This window comes from Dromaius novaehollandiae, chromosome W (assembly GCF_036370855.1).
Source record: "Dromaius novaehollandiae isolate bDroNov1 chromosome W, bDroNov1.hap1, whole genome shotgun sequence".
Lineage (NCBI taxonomy): Eukaryota > Metazoa > Chordata > Aves > Casuariiformes > Dromaiidae > Dromaius > Dromaius novaehollandiae.
In genome coordinates this window covers 15,371,291-15,389,798 of record NC_088130.1, presented here as the reverse complement: position 1 = coordinate 15,389,798, position 18,508 = coordinate 15,371,291, and positions in this window count along the sequence as shown.

Below are 18,508 nucleotides of genomic sequence, written 5' to 3'. Positions count from 1 at the left end.
CCCGTGAGCTAAACTATTACAGGGCACCAAGCGACCATAATACTCTGGGGGTATGGCGACCGCCAACCCCATACTCAAAAGATGGCGGCTCTCCGGTTCCAGGGTTATTTCTTTGTGTGGCAGTCACAGATCCAACCCTGCACTCCCAGGCATGGCTCACCTGGGGAGGCAGGCTTGGGGGTGCAGCCGCTGCACTCTAAGCACACGTGGACGCTCGATGGATTCCCCTTTGAAACGAGCATATGGGGTAGAGCCATGCAGTGGGTGGTCATTGAGGCAGGCAGTTGCCTGACGGGTGTTTTTACTCCAACCCGTGAGGGTACCAGTAGGGGACAATTTGCGCAGCTGCTCTTTGAGCAGCCCATTCATTCATTCTATCAATCCTGCCCCTTGCGGATGGTAGGGTATGTGATATGTCCAGGCTATTCCTCGCTCTCCAGCCCAATTTTCAATGTCATTCCCTGTAAAATGAGTGCCCTGATCACTTTGGATTTCCACTGGGGAACCATATAACTCAGTCAAGTCTTCTAATGCCTTAATGGTGTGAGCCTGGGTAGCTGCGGCGCAGGAGTGGGTGCACAATAGACCAGAGCAGGCATCTACAGCGGTCAGGACATATCTGTGCTGCTGGCTCTCTGGTAAGGGTCCAATAGAATCAGTTTGCCACACCTCCCCAGGCTTTTGTCCTCTACGAATATAATGCTTTTTGGTCCGCAACCGCTGTGGAGCTAAGCGGGTACAACGGGGGCAACGCTGCCTGGCCCCTGTTTGTGCCGCTGGCAGCTCCCACTCCATGCAGTCTGCGGGCAGGGCAGGTGTTTCTGGTCCCCCCCTGCACTCCCCAGGCTGCTCGCCGCACTCCCCCACCCCCGGGGGCTGCGTGAGCTGCTTCGGCTGAAGCTGCAGCCACCGCTTGAGCAGCTCTGCGCTGGGTTTACCGGCCACCTCCCGCCATGGCCTGCCCGCTCGCAGCAGGTCTTGGAACATAGTGCTGCGACTCACCCTTTCTTTCTGTTTCATGTTTACCCGCCTGTTTCCCGACTTCCCATCTCTGCTAACAGAGGACGCCTCCGCTAACTGAGATAGCAGCGCTGCGACTCCCCCCACTGTACCGGTCCCACCCCCGATCACAGGTAGCACCATCGCTTTAAGATGGGGAGGGTGGTTTGCAGCATCTTAGTTTGAAAGGTTTTGCTCATGGGGATCTGATCCGGTCCGGTAAACTCGGGGGAGTAAATTCCAGACAACATCCCTAATTACCGCAGCTGGTTTATCCCTGCCGCAATAGTAGTCCACCCAGTGAGCCCGTCATCGATGCCCGCGGCAGTCGGCCAGGTTAAACGCATTGCGCCCATCACCCACTCCATTAGGGAGGGGGGACCTTTCAGTTCTGCTGCTGCAGGGTGCGGAGGGTGTTGCGCAGCCTGGGATCCCGGGGCAGAGCCCCCATCCCACCAAGCTCCTCTCTAGTAAAATGAACCGTCTCTTCCCCATCATCCCACAGCCTTAACAGCCCCTCTAATAACCCTTCACGGGGCTGCTGCTTATAGCACCCCTGCACATCCTGCAGCTCTGATGCTTTAAAATCACAAATAGTTGTGGTCCCTTGCAAATTGGCTGCATTCGGTCAGGTAAGCTGCTGCTCTACCACTGGCCAGGCAGCTGCCACCCCCTCATGCTCTATGTCTGACTCCGAGCTGGGGGGCTCGTCAGGGTCCCAGATGTTGCCATCCCCCAAAGTTTCCGGATCCCAATCCACTTTTCGCACCAGTGCCCACACAGCCAGAGGATGGACATCTCGCCACCCCCACTGTCGCCGCTGGCTATTTGCAATGCAGGCGGCCATAATGACACACTGGTGCTTCAGCTTCTCAGCTCAAGCCGTGGTTGCAATTGCAACCTCTTGGGTCAGTTGGTGAGCCTCCTTAGTGGCTTCGAGATCACTTTCCAACTGCCCACTTCGCTGGCGCTGCGTCACCAACACCTCGTCCAGGGTGGGGAGTGCAGTCAGTAAGATGCACCCCAGATCCCCTGCTGCCTTTCGCGCCAGCCCTGCTTTTTCCAGTCGGAGCTTGGAGACCAGTTCCACTAGCCTCTCTGGGGTTACCCCGGCTCACTCTCTAGCTCCAGCCATGCTGCGGGGGCAACCCACTCTGCCAGCTTGCGAGCCATGGGTGCCCATCGACCTGTAGCGGGCCACCTGGGAACGCGGCTCCCCACCTCCCCCTTGTCCTCTCGCCCCCAAAGAGGCATCTCCACACAGGTATCCTTCCGACTACGCCAAATGTGACCACAAGGCGGGAAAGGGAGGGGCGGATACCAGCATAGAGAGACACTCAAGGCATGTGAGGGGTTAAACAAAGTAGATTTAATAAAGGACTTGCACTCCAAGCTGCACGGGGAGCCCCGGGAATCGCACGGAGGGGCTGCTGATGGGAGGCTGTCAGATGCACAGGTTGGACGCCCAGGCGGGACTCACTCGTAGTATCCTAAGGGCCCTTTAAATCTACTGGAACTGTTTCCTTATCTCAGCTGTGCTAACCTTGGGTAGCTACTGGCTGGGAAGCAGCTAGACATTGTTGACAAAACGGAATATGCATGCCTGGCCTTGACAGGAATTTGGTGAGTGTGTAGAGAGCACGCTGTGGGGCTACGATCACGTACTCTGCCAATCACCTGACTCCTCGCTATGTCTTTTGCAGGTGTTCTCACTACACCCTCCTATGAGATCTGGGCCTAACTACAAGGCCTTCAGTATCTCTGCTACCCTCTTCGCCATATCACCAACGAGACTAACAAGGGATTGGTAAAACAGTCAATGAATGAGTAAATAGGTAAGCAATCATAGAAGGGTTATTAATCACCAAGGTTATGAACAATCAAATACCATCCAATCGTGAGCCTGTGGAACATGTAAAATGAAAATGTTCTCCTTGGAATAGTGCCCTTAGGGCTGCAGGGCTGCTACATGTGAAAACACAGCCAATTGTACTGTTGTTTATACTAATTCTGTTAAGCATTGTCTAACTCTATGTGGTTAGTGTAGCGTACCTCCTGCTGATTACAATACCCTTTTGGAAGACTGATCCACCTGCTCCAGAGCACCTGTGAGGCAAGAGCAGATGTTGCCACAGCACAGCCTCACCGGTGAATGGTCAGTCGCTGCGATTGAGTCAGGAGATGGGCGTCTGCGGTGCCAACTACTGGACTCACAGGAGGTTTGAGATATTGCTGGATAGTCATCATATTGACCCCTTTACAGCGGGTCAGCACAATCCAAGGGGTGGAAAATCATGGACTGAAGCCTACCCAAAAGCACCATCCAGATGAAAAGGCCTCACAAAAATGTTAGGGTGAAGAAGTAAAACCCTTAACTCTAGATCTGAAGTACTGTGCAATAAGTTTCAGCAAGTAAATAAATTGATAAATCAGACTACAGGTTCCAAAGTATTACCTGTAGAACAGATGCCAAACGTACCTCTGCCTTCTTGTATGGGACTGACTGGTTGTCATGAGTCGCGCTGAGTAATGTCAACATGTGGGAGGGGAATTGGCAACATTGGAGAGCCTTTAATTGGATGGCATGGGCCTTAAATGACATCACACAAAACTTAGCAGAACAAATGCATATTAGCTTATTATGTTTAAATATGCATTTGCTTAATATCCAAGACTTACAACATCTCCTGGATGTGCTGTATGTGAACCGGGCGATAGCGTTGCAGGAGCTTCTCAGAGATCTATTTAGAAATAGAATGATGGGATGGGGCACGATAAACCTATTGTGTCACATAAAAAAATAAGTTTGTATGTCACTATGCATACTGTGCAACAACAATATTCAAATGCAGCAATCCTTTGTTTGACTCAATATAGCACAGTTCCACAACTTTTGGGACCTAACTTATGGGTCCCCCATTTTGTAGGAGACTATGACAATTGTTCTAAAAATCAAACGTATAGCATTATAGACCATTGTTCTAAATGGACACAGGGGTGGGTGTGTATTTCGCCCCCTATTGCATTAGAAACTTGTGGCCTACAACATAGCGAGTGAACATGCATTTGGGAACCCTTGAACCAAACTATCATACTGGATAATGGACTAAGTTGTGTGTGTATCATAGTACCTGTAAATACCACTATACAATAGGAAGACCAAAGTGCTGCAACAGGACATCATTCTATCTGTTAATGCAACGTAAGCTACGTTGTTAATACATCTTGGTGACATACCTACTGGACCACATGTATGATACCAGAACAGTTTCAAGAACATTTTCTCTGCGGCACGTCAGCTTATTTTTTACGTCCATGCCATTCAACAAAAGCTCATCTTGAAAGAACAGATCACTGTGGAGGGGGCCCAACAGTTCAGTCCTCCTACTCTGGGCCTTCAGAGCCAAGTGTTGCTTAAATCCCTGATTACCGACGCTGTCCAACATGACCTCTTCCCGCTGCCTGGCTGTTTCTTTGTAGAACAGGCCTGTGGGGAAATGTGTGGACAGCATGTCATGTCTGTAATTGAGTATAAATTAATCTCTCAGCATAACATCCAGCCGCCTGAAAATAGATACCAACACATAATTCATCAGACCCATGGCATATCTAGCACTGAGGTTGGACCCATCAGCTTGTACAGTCTTGCAGGAAAGGTACAGCAGAGTGTTGTTCAGATCTATGTCATCTTCCCCATTCCTAGCTATGAAAAAGTCCAGGGGTGCCAACTGCATGATAGCTGAAAGTAGGGGCAATTCAATGAACAGGTTTTTCTCAATCCTGGTCAGTGTCAAGGCCACTTCAAACAAATCCAGCTTGGATTGGATGCATTCATTCAAGTAGCTGTGAACAAAAACCATCACTGTTAAAAATATATCTCCTTTTCTAGGTTTAGAATGGGGCCTCTCGTGCTGGGTTTCCCGTTTCTTTTGCACTCTTCAATATGACTTGTTTTCTTTCTTCTTGTCCTGGCCAGGATGCTGCTCAGTGCCACCTGTCCTTTTTCTTTAAAGGGGTTGAGGTTGGCCTTCCCTCCTCTCTTTCTGTGAATACAGACAAGCCCTGAGACCTTCTGCTTTGTCCAGCACAGCTTGAGAGATGTGTCTGATCACATCTTTGGCAATGTTTTGAATGGCACTTTTAATATGCAGCATAACAATTTCCAAACTCTTTTGAAAAAGTGGTATGGCCTTTCTAAAGAGGCTGCAGAATATACCCTCTATAACAGCCCCATACATCACAAGAACACCCTGTTAACAAGGGAGATTTTTTTTCTGGCCTGGGCTCTGTACTAATTCATGTACAAGGATGAGCCCGCATAATTTTTTACTGCTACCATGTTGATGTACTTTCTTAAAATATCAGAGCCTTCTGGGGGCCACATACAGAACTTCACAATCACCTTCCCAAAGCAAAATGAGATGTGCTTGTTTTGGCTAGTCTTTAATTCAGTGCTGATCATGTTGATGTGATGTTGGTTCACTGGCACATAATGTGGCTTATTGTACATAACCATAACGATCTCACTGTTATTACCATAGACTGGAACACAGCGCAATAATGGAACCAAAAAGTCTCTGACCAGTTGGTGCTCTACAAGCTCTGTGTAGAGGTAGACTGAGTTAAACCCTCAAGTGACATCAACCATAAAGGGAAATTTCTTACCAGCAACCCCCAAAGAAGCCTGCAAAATATGTACTAGCTCCACAGCTATATAAAAACTCTAAGTTTTTTTTTTTTTTTTTTTTTTAATTAGGGCTGCAGGCAAATGGCTAGGCTGCTGACAAGGCCCTAGCCTGAGGTTAAGCTAACTGAACAGGATGTGGAAAACTACTGGACATGACAGGAGAAATTGCTGGACATGACAGATAACTGTGAGAAGCTGACAAAAGTTACAGACTGTGCCGTGAAGGATGGCTGGATTTCACAGGTGGTTACAGGAGAGTTATGTGAAAAACAGCCAAACTTCACAGACACCTGTTACAGGCAAAACAGTCTAAAGTTGGGGAATTTTACCTGAGTTAGTTTATTGTCACCCAACACAAATCTCTGATCACTGATTGGGGTATTGAGAAAAAGAAGAACATAATTAGACAAACACTTACATAAACATCTGCCCCCCCCCCCCCACACTTCTCTTATTTTCACTGTGAGGTACACAATGGCGATGGATGCAGTAGGAGTTTGAGGTGGTATGTGTAACAGCTTCTATCACTCTGCGCATAATGGTTTCTGCCACTCTATTTCTTACTGTACCTGCTCCAGTGTGGGTCACCCATGAGTCACAAGCCCTTCAGGAGTGTATCTCCATTTGGATTGGAGTGTCCACCCCACCACCACCCCTGCCAAGAGTGTGTCTCCAGCCCCTAGCAGCTGCTGCTTTCTTTCTTTAATAAGTTTGAGCAGGAACACCATGTGCTTCTCTGACAGGATAAAGTTTTGGCGTATTTTTTTTCCCCCACTATTGTTTTCATTTACCTCAGGGAAGGCTGGAACTGGTTTTGACTGGCACACGGTGGTTCATGACCTCCCCCAAGTCACCTTGGCAGCCCCCCTGCTACTTACAGCCCATAACATGCCCATTTTAACATCTGACGGGGAGCATTGGGGGCCTTTTGGGGAGTGGAACCTTGCAAGGCCACCAGTGCCTGGGCAACCGTATCAGTGGCAGCATATCAGGCCAAGAGTGCCTAGGGACCAGTATCATGAAATACCAAATTTGGGTATGGATATACCAAAACTAGGACCAATGGGGAAAAAGTAATTAGGGGCCAGTTGTTTAATTGGGAGCAGACTGGCGTGGAAAAAAGGGAGGTACAAGGATGGTGAAAAGGAGGGTTAAGAAACAGGAAAAGGGATAATAAGGTAGGCAAATCATGTGAATGGTGTTGTTTGAGGGTCCCTGCTGGGCAGCCCTGCACTTGATCACTGCAGCCTAAATCAGGACAGTAAACTAAACCCATTGTTCTGACCATACCTCACAAGTCAAACCTGCTTCTGCAATTAGGAGGACTGGGGTGGTGGTGGGGAGAATGGGGTGCTTTCCCTGGCAGACAGGAGAAAACCCAGATGGACGGATTCAGCATCCTGGTATCATCATGTCACTTCCAAGCCTGACAGCATTGGCAATCTAGCCACCACTTCCTAACAATTTTCATCTGTTGTAAGCTTTGTTTTTCTACTCACAGGATCATAGGGCAGGCCTTCTGCTGGAAGTGAGAGGGACACCTGTCATTTCTTATGCATGTTGACCTCTACCTACTAGCACACAAGTGCTGACTGCTGAGTCTATACATGGAACAGTGTGGGAGCAGTGAGACAGGAGGTCTCCAGGGCTATTCCCACCCTCATTCAATGTGCACACAGAAGCTGAAATGACGAGAGAACAATGTTAAGCTGTTTAGGGTGGGATTCAGTTGCCTAAGTGTAGGTGACTAGAGACATTTTAGGGTATTCCTCCTGGCCTCTGGCTGCCACTTTAGAGCTCATATGTCTCCCATAGGTCTGTGTGTCCTCTGCCACCCCCTGTTGAATGTTTTGGATACCCTAGAGCATCTCAAATTGCATTAGACTAGTAGCTCTGCATTTGGACAACTGCGTGTGTGTGTGTGTGTGTGTGTGTGTGTGTATTATTCAGCAATTTACTCTTTTTTTACTTTTAAAATTTCAAATCTCAAAATAGTTGCTAGAATGTAAATATTAAAAAAGTTCCAGCCAGCTTTATTTACTTGTTTACTACTTTATTCTGTGCCCTAAACCTGTGGGGATTATTCATTCACTTCATACTGTGAATAATCATGTTGACTCTTACATTATAATAGCAATACTGTGTCCTGACAGGAAGTGAAAGTTCTTGCTTTCAGCTGTGCCCTCAGTTGCCCCTCATATGTTTTGTCTGACAGAGTGCCTCTGATGCAAGAATAACTTCTGTTGAAGAAGCTATCTTAGAGTTACCATGTTACAGATATTCCCAACTTTCAACCTTATCCCACTGATGTTACGAATAGGGCCAGACATAAATCTAGTAAGTTCCTTTTTCCTTTGTTTCCTTTTTAAATTTTGCTTGCTGTCCTTTTATTTTTTATTTTAAAGTGTTCAGTTAGTAGAAGAGAAGCAGAAATACAATTAGCGTGAGGTGAGTTAAGATCATGTGTCCTACAAAGAAATGACAGTAGTCAGCTCGTTATCTTTTAGACTGTGGCCCTGTCCATCCTGTGTAGGAGTGCAGACATTGCCTTGCCATTCTCAGTGGTAGCACAAAGATGATACAAAGCTATTGGCTGTCCCCCATAGAACTTTAAGATTGTCACATGTAGCACATGTTCATTCATGCCTGTGCTAATTTGCCTCTAAAAGATAGAACTTTCTCCCTTCACATGGCTCAATGCTGCCACAAGAGTCATGCAGGCAACACAGACACTGCCAATAGAAGGGAGTGCAGTGAACACAAAACAGCTGCTGCCACAACAGTCAGTAAGTTATGGAGAAGGGTGTTAAGGGAGCAGCATTTCAGAGTTCACCTGGTGTTCCTCCAAAGGGTACCAGAGAGCCTCAGGGCTGTGTCTATGACCTCTGGGTTGGAATGGGCCAGCAGCTCTCCCTTGTCTGCTCGTGTTCCAAGAATCTTGAGAAAGACCAGCCAGGGGAAATGGTGCTGTCTGGATGCATGCACACAGCTCCAGCCTCGAGTTGAAGGGGAAATCACCCCTTTAAAAGTAGGGGGATATACCATGGTCTTTGCAGCTGATGTGGAAAGGACAGTGAGAGACCAAAACTCACATACCTCTAATAGAGTTTATTGTTATTTTTTCCAACAGTCATAATATTTCTTTAGCAAAACATACTTCTTTCAAATAAAATAACCTTCACCTCCCCTCACATGTCCAAATGTCTTCCTCTGCTCAGAGAACTTAAATGGCTTTGTTTCTCTTAGTGAAGCGCAGCACTGCAGCTTGTTTGCTTAATGTTAGATCTCTTAGTGTTAGACATCTACAACATAGAAATCTGCCCTGAGCTAGTCACGAAGACTTCCTTTCTAGCCAGGAGAGAGAAATAGGACACAAGTCATCTGACCAATTTAACTATGTTAGGCTGAGATAAAAAGCACCCCCACAGATTGCTTTTCTAGTCAGGGGGGAGAAACAGATATCTGGACAATTAGTTCAAGGGTAGGAATTTCCATAGCAGATGCCTAAATGTGTACAAATTAATCCCACCCAAAGTGTAATTGGTCTGTCTGTCATTCCAAATCTCATTTTACAGAGAATTTATTGAATTTAACAACTATCTCAATGTATTTATTTATTTATTTACACGGATGCTTCCCATTTTAGTTGCATTGTTACTCCTGGAGTTGGTTGGGGATCAGTCTGGAGACTAGCCTTGTTTAACACTGCCACTGGTAATGAAAGTCCAAACATCACAGAATCACAGAATGGTCGAGGTTGGAAGGGACCTCTGGAGATCATCTAGTCCACCCCCCCACCTGCTCAAGCAGGGTCACCTAGAGCACATTGCATAGGATCGTGTCCAGGCGGGTTTTGAATATCTCCAGAGAAGGAGACTCCACAACCTCTCTGGGCAACCTGTTCCAGTGCTCAGTCACCCTCACAGGAAAAAAGTTTTTCCTCATATTCAGATGGACCTTCCTGTGTTTCAGTTTGTGCTCGTTGCCTCTTGTCCTGTCACTGGGCACCACTGAAAATCATCTGGCCCCATCCTCTTTACACCCTCCCTTAAGATACTTATACACATTGATAAGATCCCCCCTCAGCCTTCTCTTCTCCAGGCTAAACAGTCCCAGCTCTCTCAGACTTTCCTCATGAGAGAGATGCTCCAGTCCCCTAATCATCTTCGCAGCCCTCCGCTGGACTTGCTCCAGTAGTTCCATGTCTCTCTTGTACTGGGGAGCCCAGAATTGGACACAGCGTGTTGTGTGTTCGTGGCATTTGCTGGTAAGATGCAGTTGTGAAACACTGTTGATACATGGGGGAATCTAAAGAGTACTCAGGAAGAACCTGATAGAGTTGTGGACTGGAGAAATAGTCTTAGGATGAGATACAGTAGGACAGCATACAAGACCATGCAGCAAGAAGCAGCTCTGTCATCAGCTAAGAGCTCATCTGCAAGGAGAAGAGAAGCCTGGGATATTCATCCACCACTGGAAGAATATGGGCCCAAAATGTGACATAACTATGGAAAAGGCAAATGCAATACTAGGGCACGTCACAGAGACATTTGAAGGGGAGGGTAGTATTTTTTCCATCAAACAGAGAACTGATCTCATCTGCACTACCACATACAATTTCAGGTACCCATGTTTAATGAAGATTATTTCAAAGCAGAGGAGCTGCAGAGAAGGGCTGCTAAGATGATAATGGGAGAGACTGTCTTATGAGAGCAGAACACTGAGTTTGCTTCTTTAGCCCAGCCAAATGAAGGCTAAGAAAGAATGCGTAAATACTTAAGCAGCTTAATCAAAGGGGGAAAAGAACTAGAGGGCTATCAGATTGGTTAAGCATGACCTCCCCTTCAGAAATCCATGCTGACTACTCCCAATCGCCTTCTTGTCCTTCACATGTCTGGAAATAGTATCCAGGATTAGTTGTGCCATCACTTTCCCAGTGATCGAGGTGAGGCTGACGGGCCTGTAGTTCCCCGGATCCTCCTTCTTGCCCTTCTTGAACATAGGAGTGATGTTTGCTCTCTTCCAGTCCTCAGAACCTTCCCCGATCACCATGTCCTTTCAAAGATAATTGAAAGTGGCCTTGCAATGACATTGGCCAGCTCCCTCAGCACTGTGGGTATATCCCATCAGGGCCCATGGACTTGTGATTGTCCAGTTTTGTTTAAGTGTTCCCTAACCCGACCCTCCTCCACCAAGGGTAAGTCTTCCTTACTCTAGACTTCCCCTCTGGTCTCAGAGACCTGGGATTCCTGAAGGTCAATCTTACCAGTAGAGACTGAGGCGAAGTAGGCATTGAGTACCTCGGCTTTTTCTGTGTCCTTTGTCACCAGGGCTCCTACCCCATTCAGCAGCAGGCCCACATTTCCCCTAGCCTTCCTTTTGCTGCTTATGGACTTGTAGAAGCTGTTCTTGTTGCTTTTCATGTCCATTGCCAGATTCAATTCCAGATGGGCTTTGGCTTTCCTAACCCCATCCCTGCATGCTTGGACAGTGTCTTTATATTCCTCCTGGGTCACCTGCCCCTGCTTCTACCTCTTGTACACTTCCTTTTTATGTTTTAGTTTAGGCAAGAGTTCCTTGTTCATCCATGCAGGCCATCCATGCAGGCCTCCTGCTGCCTTTGATTTCCTGCTTGTTGGGATGGACCATTCTTGAGCTCGGAGGAGATGATCCTTGAATAGCAGAGCCAGCTCTCCTGGACCTCTCTTCTCTCCAGGGCTGTATCCCACAGGATTCTTCCAAGCAGATCCCTGAACAGGCTGAAGTCTGCTCTCCTGAAGTCTGGGTTGTGATCCTGCTTTTTGCCCTGCTCCCTCATCTCAGGATCCTGAACTCCACCACCTCGTGGTCACTGCAGCCAAGGCTGCCTCCGACTTTCACATGTCTGAACAGTTCTTCCTTGTTTGTAAGTATGAGGTCCAGCAGAGCGCCTCGCCTCATAGGCTCTTCAATCACTCGTGTTAGGAAGTTGCCCTCAAGCACTACAGGAACCTCCTGGATTGCTTTCACCCTGCTATTGTGCCCCTCCAGCAGATATCGGGGTGGTTCAAGTCCCCCAAAAGGGCCAGGGCCTAGGAACATGAGGCTTCTTTGAAATGTCTGAAGAAGGCCTTGTCTACTTCTTCCTGATCAGGCAGTCTATAGCAGACACCCACTACAATGTCACCCATGCTGGTCCGCCCACTAATCCTGTCCCATAAGCTCTCAGATGGCCCCTCACCTGTTCCCAGGCAGAGCTCCATGCATTCCTGCTGCTCTCTCACATAAAGGGCAACCCCCCCTCCTCACCTTGGCCTGTTCTTCCTAAAGAGCCTGTATCCATCCATGGCAGCATTCCAGTCCTGTGAGCTATCCCACCATGTCTCCATGATCCCAATGAGATCATTGTCTTGTAACTGTACAGACTTCTAATTCCTCATGTTTGTTCCCCATGCTGCATACATTAGTGTACAGGCACTTCAAAGAGGCACCCCGGCACACTGACTTCCTAGAAAGGGCATGATAGCTTTCCCCATAACGTGGGCCCATAGGCACATCTACAGGCATACACTTGGGGGGTGATTCCCCTTGAGCCCTCTTTTGTTGATTAAGAGGTCCCTTCTGTCTACATCACCCCAGACCCTTTGCTTGCCAACCCCGTCCACCACTTCCTTACTTGATTCTTGGTCATTCTCTCCCTCCTCTGTCATTCCTGTTTTAAGCCTCTCCTTACCAGGTTGGCCAGCCTGTTGGCAAAAATACTTTTGCCCCACTTTGTCAGGTGGATCCCATCTCTACCAAGCAGTTATTGGCCAGCTCCCTCAGCACTGTGGGTATATCCCATCAGGGCCCATGGACTTGTGATCGTCCAGTTTTGTTTAAGTGTTCCCTAACCCGACCCTCTTCCACCAAGGGTAAGTCTTCCTTACTCTAGACTTTCCCACTGGTCTCCAGGGCCTGGGATTCCTGAAGGCCGATCTTACCAGTGAAGACCAAGATGAAGAAGGTATTGAGTACCTTGGCCTTTTTCGTATCCTTTGTCACTAGGTCCCCTGTCCCATTCAGCAGCAGGCCCACATTTTCCTTAGTCTGCCTTTTGCTGCTTTTTGTCATATGAGCTATCCCACCAAGTTTCTGTCATTCCAGTGATACCATAAGTCTGTGACTGCACATGGAGTTCCAGTTCTTGTTTGTTTCCCAGACTGCCTGTGTTGGTTTACAGGCACTTGAGATGATCTTCTGTCTGCCCCTTGTCTTTGAGGGGAGCATAGGAGTCTCCCTCATTGCTCTGTTCCATGCACACTTTCAGCTTGTGTCCTTGCTTGTCTCCAGGCTTTGTGCACCACTCCCCATTAAACCTAGTTTAAAGCCTGCCTCACTAAGTTAGCCAGCCTACTGGCAAAGATGTCTTTGCCCCTTTTTGATAAGTGGATCCCATCTCTCTCCAGTAGCCTGCAGTCTTTGAAGAGCATCCCATGGTCATGGAAGCTGAAACCCTGCTGGTTAACACCAGTTACCAGGTGTTGATCTGTGTGTTACAACTGCTTCTGCTTGCACCCTTTCCTTTGACTGGCAGGATGGAGGAGAAAACAACCTGAGTACCTGCCTCCTTTACTTTAGACCCCAGGGCTCTGTAGTCCTGCTTGTTATTTTCCAGATCACACTTCATAGTATCATTGGTGCCCATGTGGAAGAGGAGTAGGAGGTAGTAGTCCCTGGGCTTAATGAGTTTTGGCAGTCTCTCCATAACATACTGGATCTTGGCTCCAGGCAAGCAGCGAACTTCCTGTGACTCAATGTCATGTTGGCATATGAGTGCCCTATAGTAGTGGGGAAGGGAGCCCTCCACTACTAATACTCGCTGCTGCTGCTTCTCCCTGCTGGTTTTGAACTGTTGAGCAGGAGTGGTTGGCCCAGTTATCTCTTCCAGTGGAACTTGTTCGTCCTCCCCTTCTATTGCCAGGACACCGTATCTGTTCTTCATCTGATTTTTTCCAGATGAGGGGAGAGCTGCTGTCTTGTTGCCATGGGTCATGAGCTTCCAGAGTACTTTGTCCTGTGAATAAATGTCCTTCCCCTGTTTGAGCTGTGCTTCTAGTCATCCTATTCTGTCTGCACCCTGAAGCATCAGCTCTTCCTTTTGCAACATTGCTAGCATCCTATCAATTTCCTGCTCACCCTCCCTGATGCGGCATAACCTGCTGACCTCTTTCTGCAGCTCCTTCACCTGATGGCTCAATGATTCAAACAAAGCACACCTCCCACAGGTGAGGTCCCTATCCTTCTCCCACCCAGGGAGGAGCACTAGGCACTCCCTGCAGTCTGTTGCCTGAACAACCACATTCCCCCTCAGGAGCTCTGTCGGGGTTGATGCCTCTGACATACTAGGAACAGTCCTGTGGGCTGCTACAGGAGACCACATTCTGTGTCATGTCACCACCATTTGACCACCAGCTTTCCTATCAGAATGCAAGCACCAACAATGAACAGCAGCCCAAGAAGTTGTATTAGGAGAATGGAAAATTACTATGGCCCGTGATGAACATGAGACGGTCACGTGATGTCCTCAGCTCAAGGCTATGAGGAAACATATCAACCCAAAGAGGAAGTGTAAAAAGGAACTGTGTGCGCCAAAGAGAGTACAAAGAACAAGTTGCAAAAATGATGCGGGAGTTGCAAAAACCTTGACTCACATACATTGAGGAGTCAGCCAAAGGACAACAGAGGAAGATGAGGGGGGGAGGAAGTAACGACCCTTATAACGGAGATAGGCCCCCAGATGGAAATGGGACATGCGCAACATGAGCCCTGTGTTGTGAGACATGGAGGCGGAGCCTAGCACACCTCCCGGTATGTGCTGGCCACACATGCTGGGGATGTGGGCGGGGTTATAAAGAATAAAAAGGGGGAAAACTCCGTGAGGGGAGAGGCACTTGCATCATCGAGGACCATGTTGCCTCCACGGGGACGCCCGCTAAGTGCTGCACCTGCCGACCCCCTCCGGAGTCCCTTCTAAAAGAAGACAATGGGACCACTGGGGCCCTATCTCCAACTCATCTTCCTGTGGTCTTTCGGGTCGGTATGTATGAGATAAACGGGAACTAGAAACAGCCTTGTTAAAGCTACAGATGCCACTAAAGTGTAAATGCTAATAAAAGTAGTCGCTGCTTCGCTACTCAGTGTCCTATTTGTCTCAGTATCAAACAAACTAAAACAGAAGTATCCCAGCCCCACCCCGTCACATGTCCTGCCATGTGAACTGCCACACTGACTGCCAAGTCTCTGTTTGCAACCCTGGTCTGCTGTGCTCCCTAAGTGACAACTACATAGCAAGTGGAAGCCAGGCACAGGCATCTCCTGCTCATGGACAAGGTGTCGTGGCCCCCCACGCCCCCTCTGCCACCCCACAGGTCCCTTCTTGTGACACTACAAGCCCCCCCCCCCCAACACCTCCCAGCCTCAGTTCACTTAGATTGTGAATGCCAGCACCATCGCACACTCCTTATGCCCTCATGGCAAAAAATGAGTGAGTTTATCACTGTGTCAGCCTGTAAAGAGAATGGAGTCCTGTCTCTAGCAGAGCATGGAAAGATGGTGGTGTGTAGATTATTGTTTTACTCCTCTAGAGGAAACACCTACTGTGTTTTAAATCTCTCCATGCATTAGTCTATAAACACCACAGGCTGTTTAAGAAGAGGAAGGACTTTCAATCTATTTTGCCAAAATGAAACCTGGCAGAATCACGCTCACTGGAACCCAGCAGTAGTTGTCTCTGTTTGACAGTGGCCTCATGTTTTCTTAGAGTTCCTCTTTTAGCCTAACCAGGCATTTTCCACCTCTAAGAAGCATGCATGACATATTGCTAAGTAGCCCCTAGATAGCTGAATTTAACACCACCTCCAGTCCTGCTGCTGTGTGCGCTATATCAACTTTCCAAGCAGATAAGGGAAGCTTGAATTCTGCTGTTTGCATGTTGGCAGCAGAACACAAAAGAGAAAACATAACTTTGTCCTGAGGGTTTAATGTCAGAGTTTATCTTGGGAGAGATGGGGACTGTAAACAGTTCTAACCCACACTGTCCCTCTATGAAGTTATCTTGTTAGCATAAAATGCTGAGGCCCTTTTTCTCAGTAGGTCCTCCATTAGTTCCAGTAAGAACATATGTGAAAGGGCTATTACTCAGCTTAAAAATGTCATTGTCTTGGAGAGGTCTCAAGCTCCGAATGCAGGCAAATAGAAAGGAGGGGAACTTCTTCATGGGAGGGTCAACTTCTGCATACAGCGGAATGTGGAGAGAAAAGTTTTTAGTGGATATTACAGGGTCTCTGTTTCTGGGCCATGTTGCTCACTGCAAATGGATGCAGGTCTTTCATGGGATGTTAGGGGAATGACTCCAGGTTATAGGGTGTTAAGGGATGTTATAAGGCTATCACCTCCATCAGACTCCAGGATTCTTCCTTCCTGGCCGCTGGAGCCCAGCTTGGTGCACCCTGAGACCTGGAGGTCTCTCTGTCCCAGGCTGATGAATGCAGCTGCTGCTTTCCCATTTGCAGGTTCAGCCAGTAGTGAGGCTGAGCATGTATCCCAGAGACACACACGCACGCACGCACGCACGCACGCACGCATGCACAGAGGACACTAACACTTCCAGCTACACAAAGTGCCACAGACAGGGCACTGCCTTTAGCAACACCCACATATAGCACTACCAGAACTCACATAAAGCATAGGTATAGGTAGCTGAGTCCCCTTCCTCCTCTCTGGCTGATCAGGATTGAAGGTCACTTGTGAAAACACACACGCCCTTACTCTCTAGATTCACAAGCACACCCGCATTTGCAGATTCCTTGAATATTATCACAGGCCCTCAGCCCATCTAATATCTATGCCTGGATCCTGGGCCCTCTTACCTGGTATATGGGTCTCCTCCTACTTGCTGGCTAGTCCAGCTTGATGTTCACTAGCAAAAAGATGCATGCGCTCACACACTCGTCTCACAAGCACCTCCACACTCGCAGATCCCTTGAATGTCAGCACAGGCTCTCAGCCTACCTAATATCTGTGCCTGGACCCCGGGCTACCTTACCCACCTCTGGCTCTGACTTTGAGTCTCCCCAGAGACAGGTTTTTCTCCTACTCACCAGCTAGTCCAGCTTGAAGTTTGCTAGCGAATTATATGTACACCCCCATGCACATCAAGTTAGGGGAAAATATAAACACACTGGTCCCTCCAGTTGCTGGCACTCCAAACACATGGGCCCTATGACTCATAGTCCCCACTCCAGTTGCTGACACTTAGACCCTCACTTGCTCCAGTTGCTGGCACCACAGACACATGGTCACCCATGATCTGACGCCATTTGCTGGCAACTAATTCACTCACTCTAGTCTCTCCAGTTGCTGGCACCTAGACCTTGCAGCATTCACACATGGGATAGAGAGATAAGTTACACAAAAAGATAGTTAAGAAAGGATTGAATAAGAAGATAGGATAGACTGCAGTGATCCGGTGCAGGGCTCAGTCAGACAAGCGTACTGACCGGTGGCTGCTTATATGCGCCCAGCCCCTTTTATCCTTCTTCCCCTCTATTTCTCCCCCCTTGTTACTCCCTGATGCCCCCCCCCCCATTCTCCACCTTTGACCCATCCCCTAAGCATTCCTTAATAAATTTTGCATAGTCCCACAGGCCCCCCCTCAAATATCCATAATCCTCATGTTCCTCTTGTTTCACCCTTCTTATCAGTTGCAAAGTCCAGGTTGACCCTCTTCAATGCTATGCCTGTAGTTTCTGAATGGCCCATCAACTAGTGGCTGAAGAGTTTTAGTCTTCGTTATTGTCTCCATTATTGCTTGTCTATCAGGATTGTGTCTCTGTGTGTTTTTGTTTATCACTTTTCCTGTTACTTATTATCCCCTTTGAACTGAAATGTACTTGATCTGATAACCTTAATGAACCAGACATTCTCACGTTCCACATACCCTTACATAGGGCAGGCTTTCCATTCCTGCCTTCAGCTCCAAGCCTTTCCTGAAGATGGGTGACCCCTCCTCTGCCAGCTCCTCTGATTACCCAGGAAAAGTCATATGAGGACATATGAGTCATTATGAGGAAAAGTCATAAATCACCACTCCTGTTCATATTGCTTTGATCTAGTGCTCAGACACAGGTATTGTGGGCATATGATAGCCTTCCTCCATTTCACAAATGTCTTGTTAGGGAGCAAGCAGTGACAGAGAGGGCAAGTGGAGGCTAACACAGTGACACAACCTTTGAATAGCTTGCTACTGGTAAAAGAGACAGCCATGAATGTAAAAGAACTTTGGTCTGAGTCAGCATCCTAATGGGGCACAAGCTGGAAATGATAATAAAGAGGATAGAGAAAAAGTGTATAGCTAAGTCTCTTGACATTGTGTTTCTCATCTGTGTTTCACAGAACTCTATTCTACCTACTTGGCCCTCTACTGCAAACTGCTTCCAAAAGTCTTCAAGAAGCAAAGCACATTTTTGCTCATAACATCCACTCATCTGAAGTCACCCCACTTGACTGGGAGGCCAGGTGATGCAGAAAGCCTGTGTGTGCTGGAGCCAGAAAGAAGATGAATAATAAAGGCACAGCTTTTCGTTCTTGTCAGGAGGGTAATGTGACATGGGGTGTGGCTGCATAACCTCCTACTGCCCGTTCATCCCAGCTGCATGTCATTTCTTCCTGGTCTATATTGCTTTCAGATTGTTTCCCCTTCCATAGCAACTGGTCCCACTCTCTGCCTGTCTGTGCCTACCCAATCCATGTTCATGCACACAGGAAAGGAAAGAGCAGATCTGCAGAGTTTGTGGGTGCCAT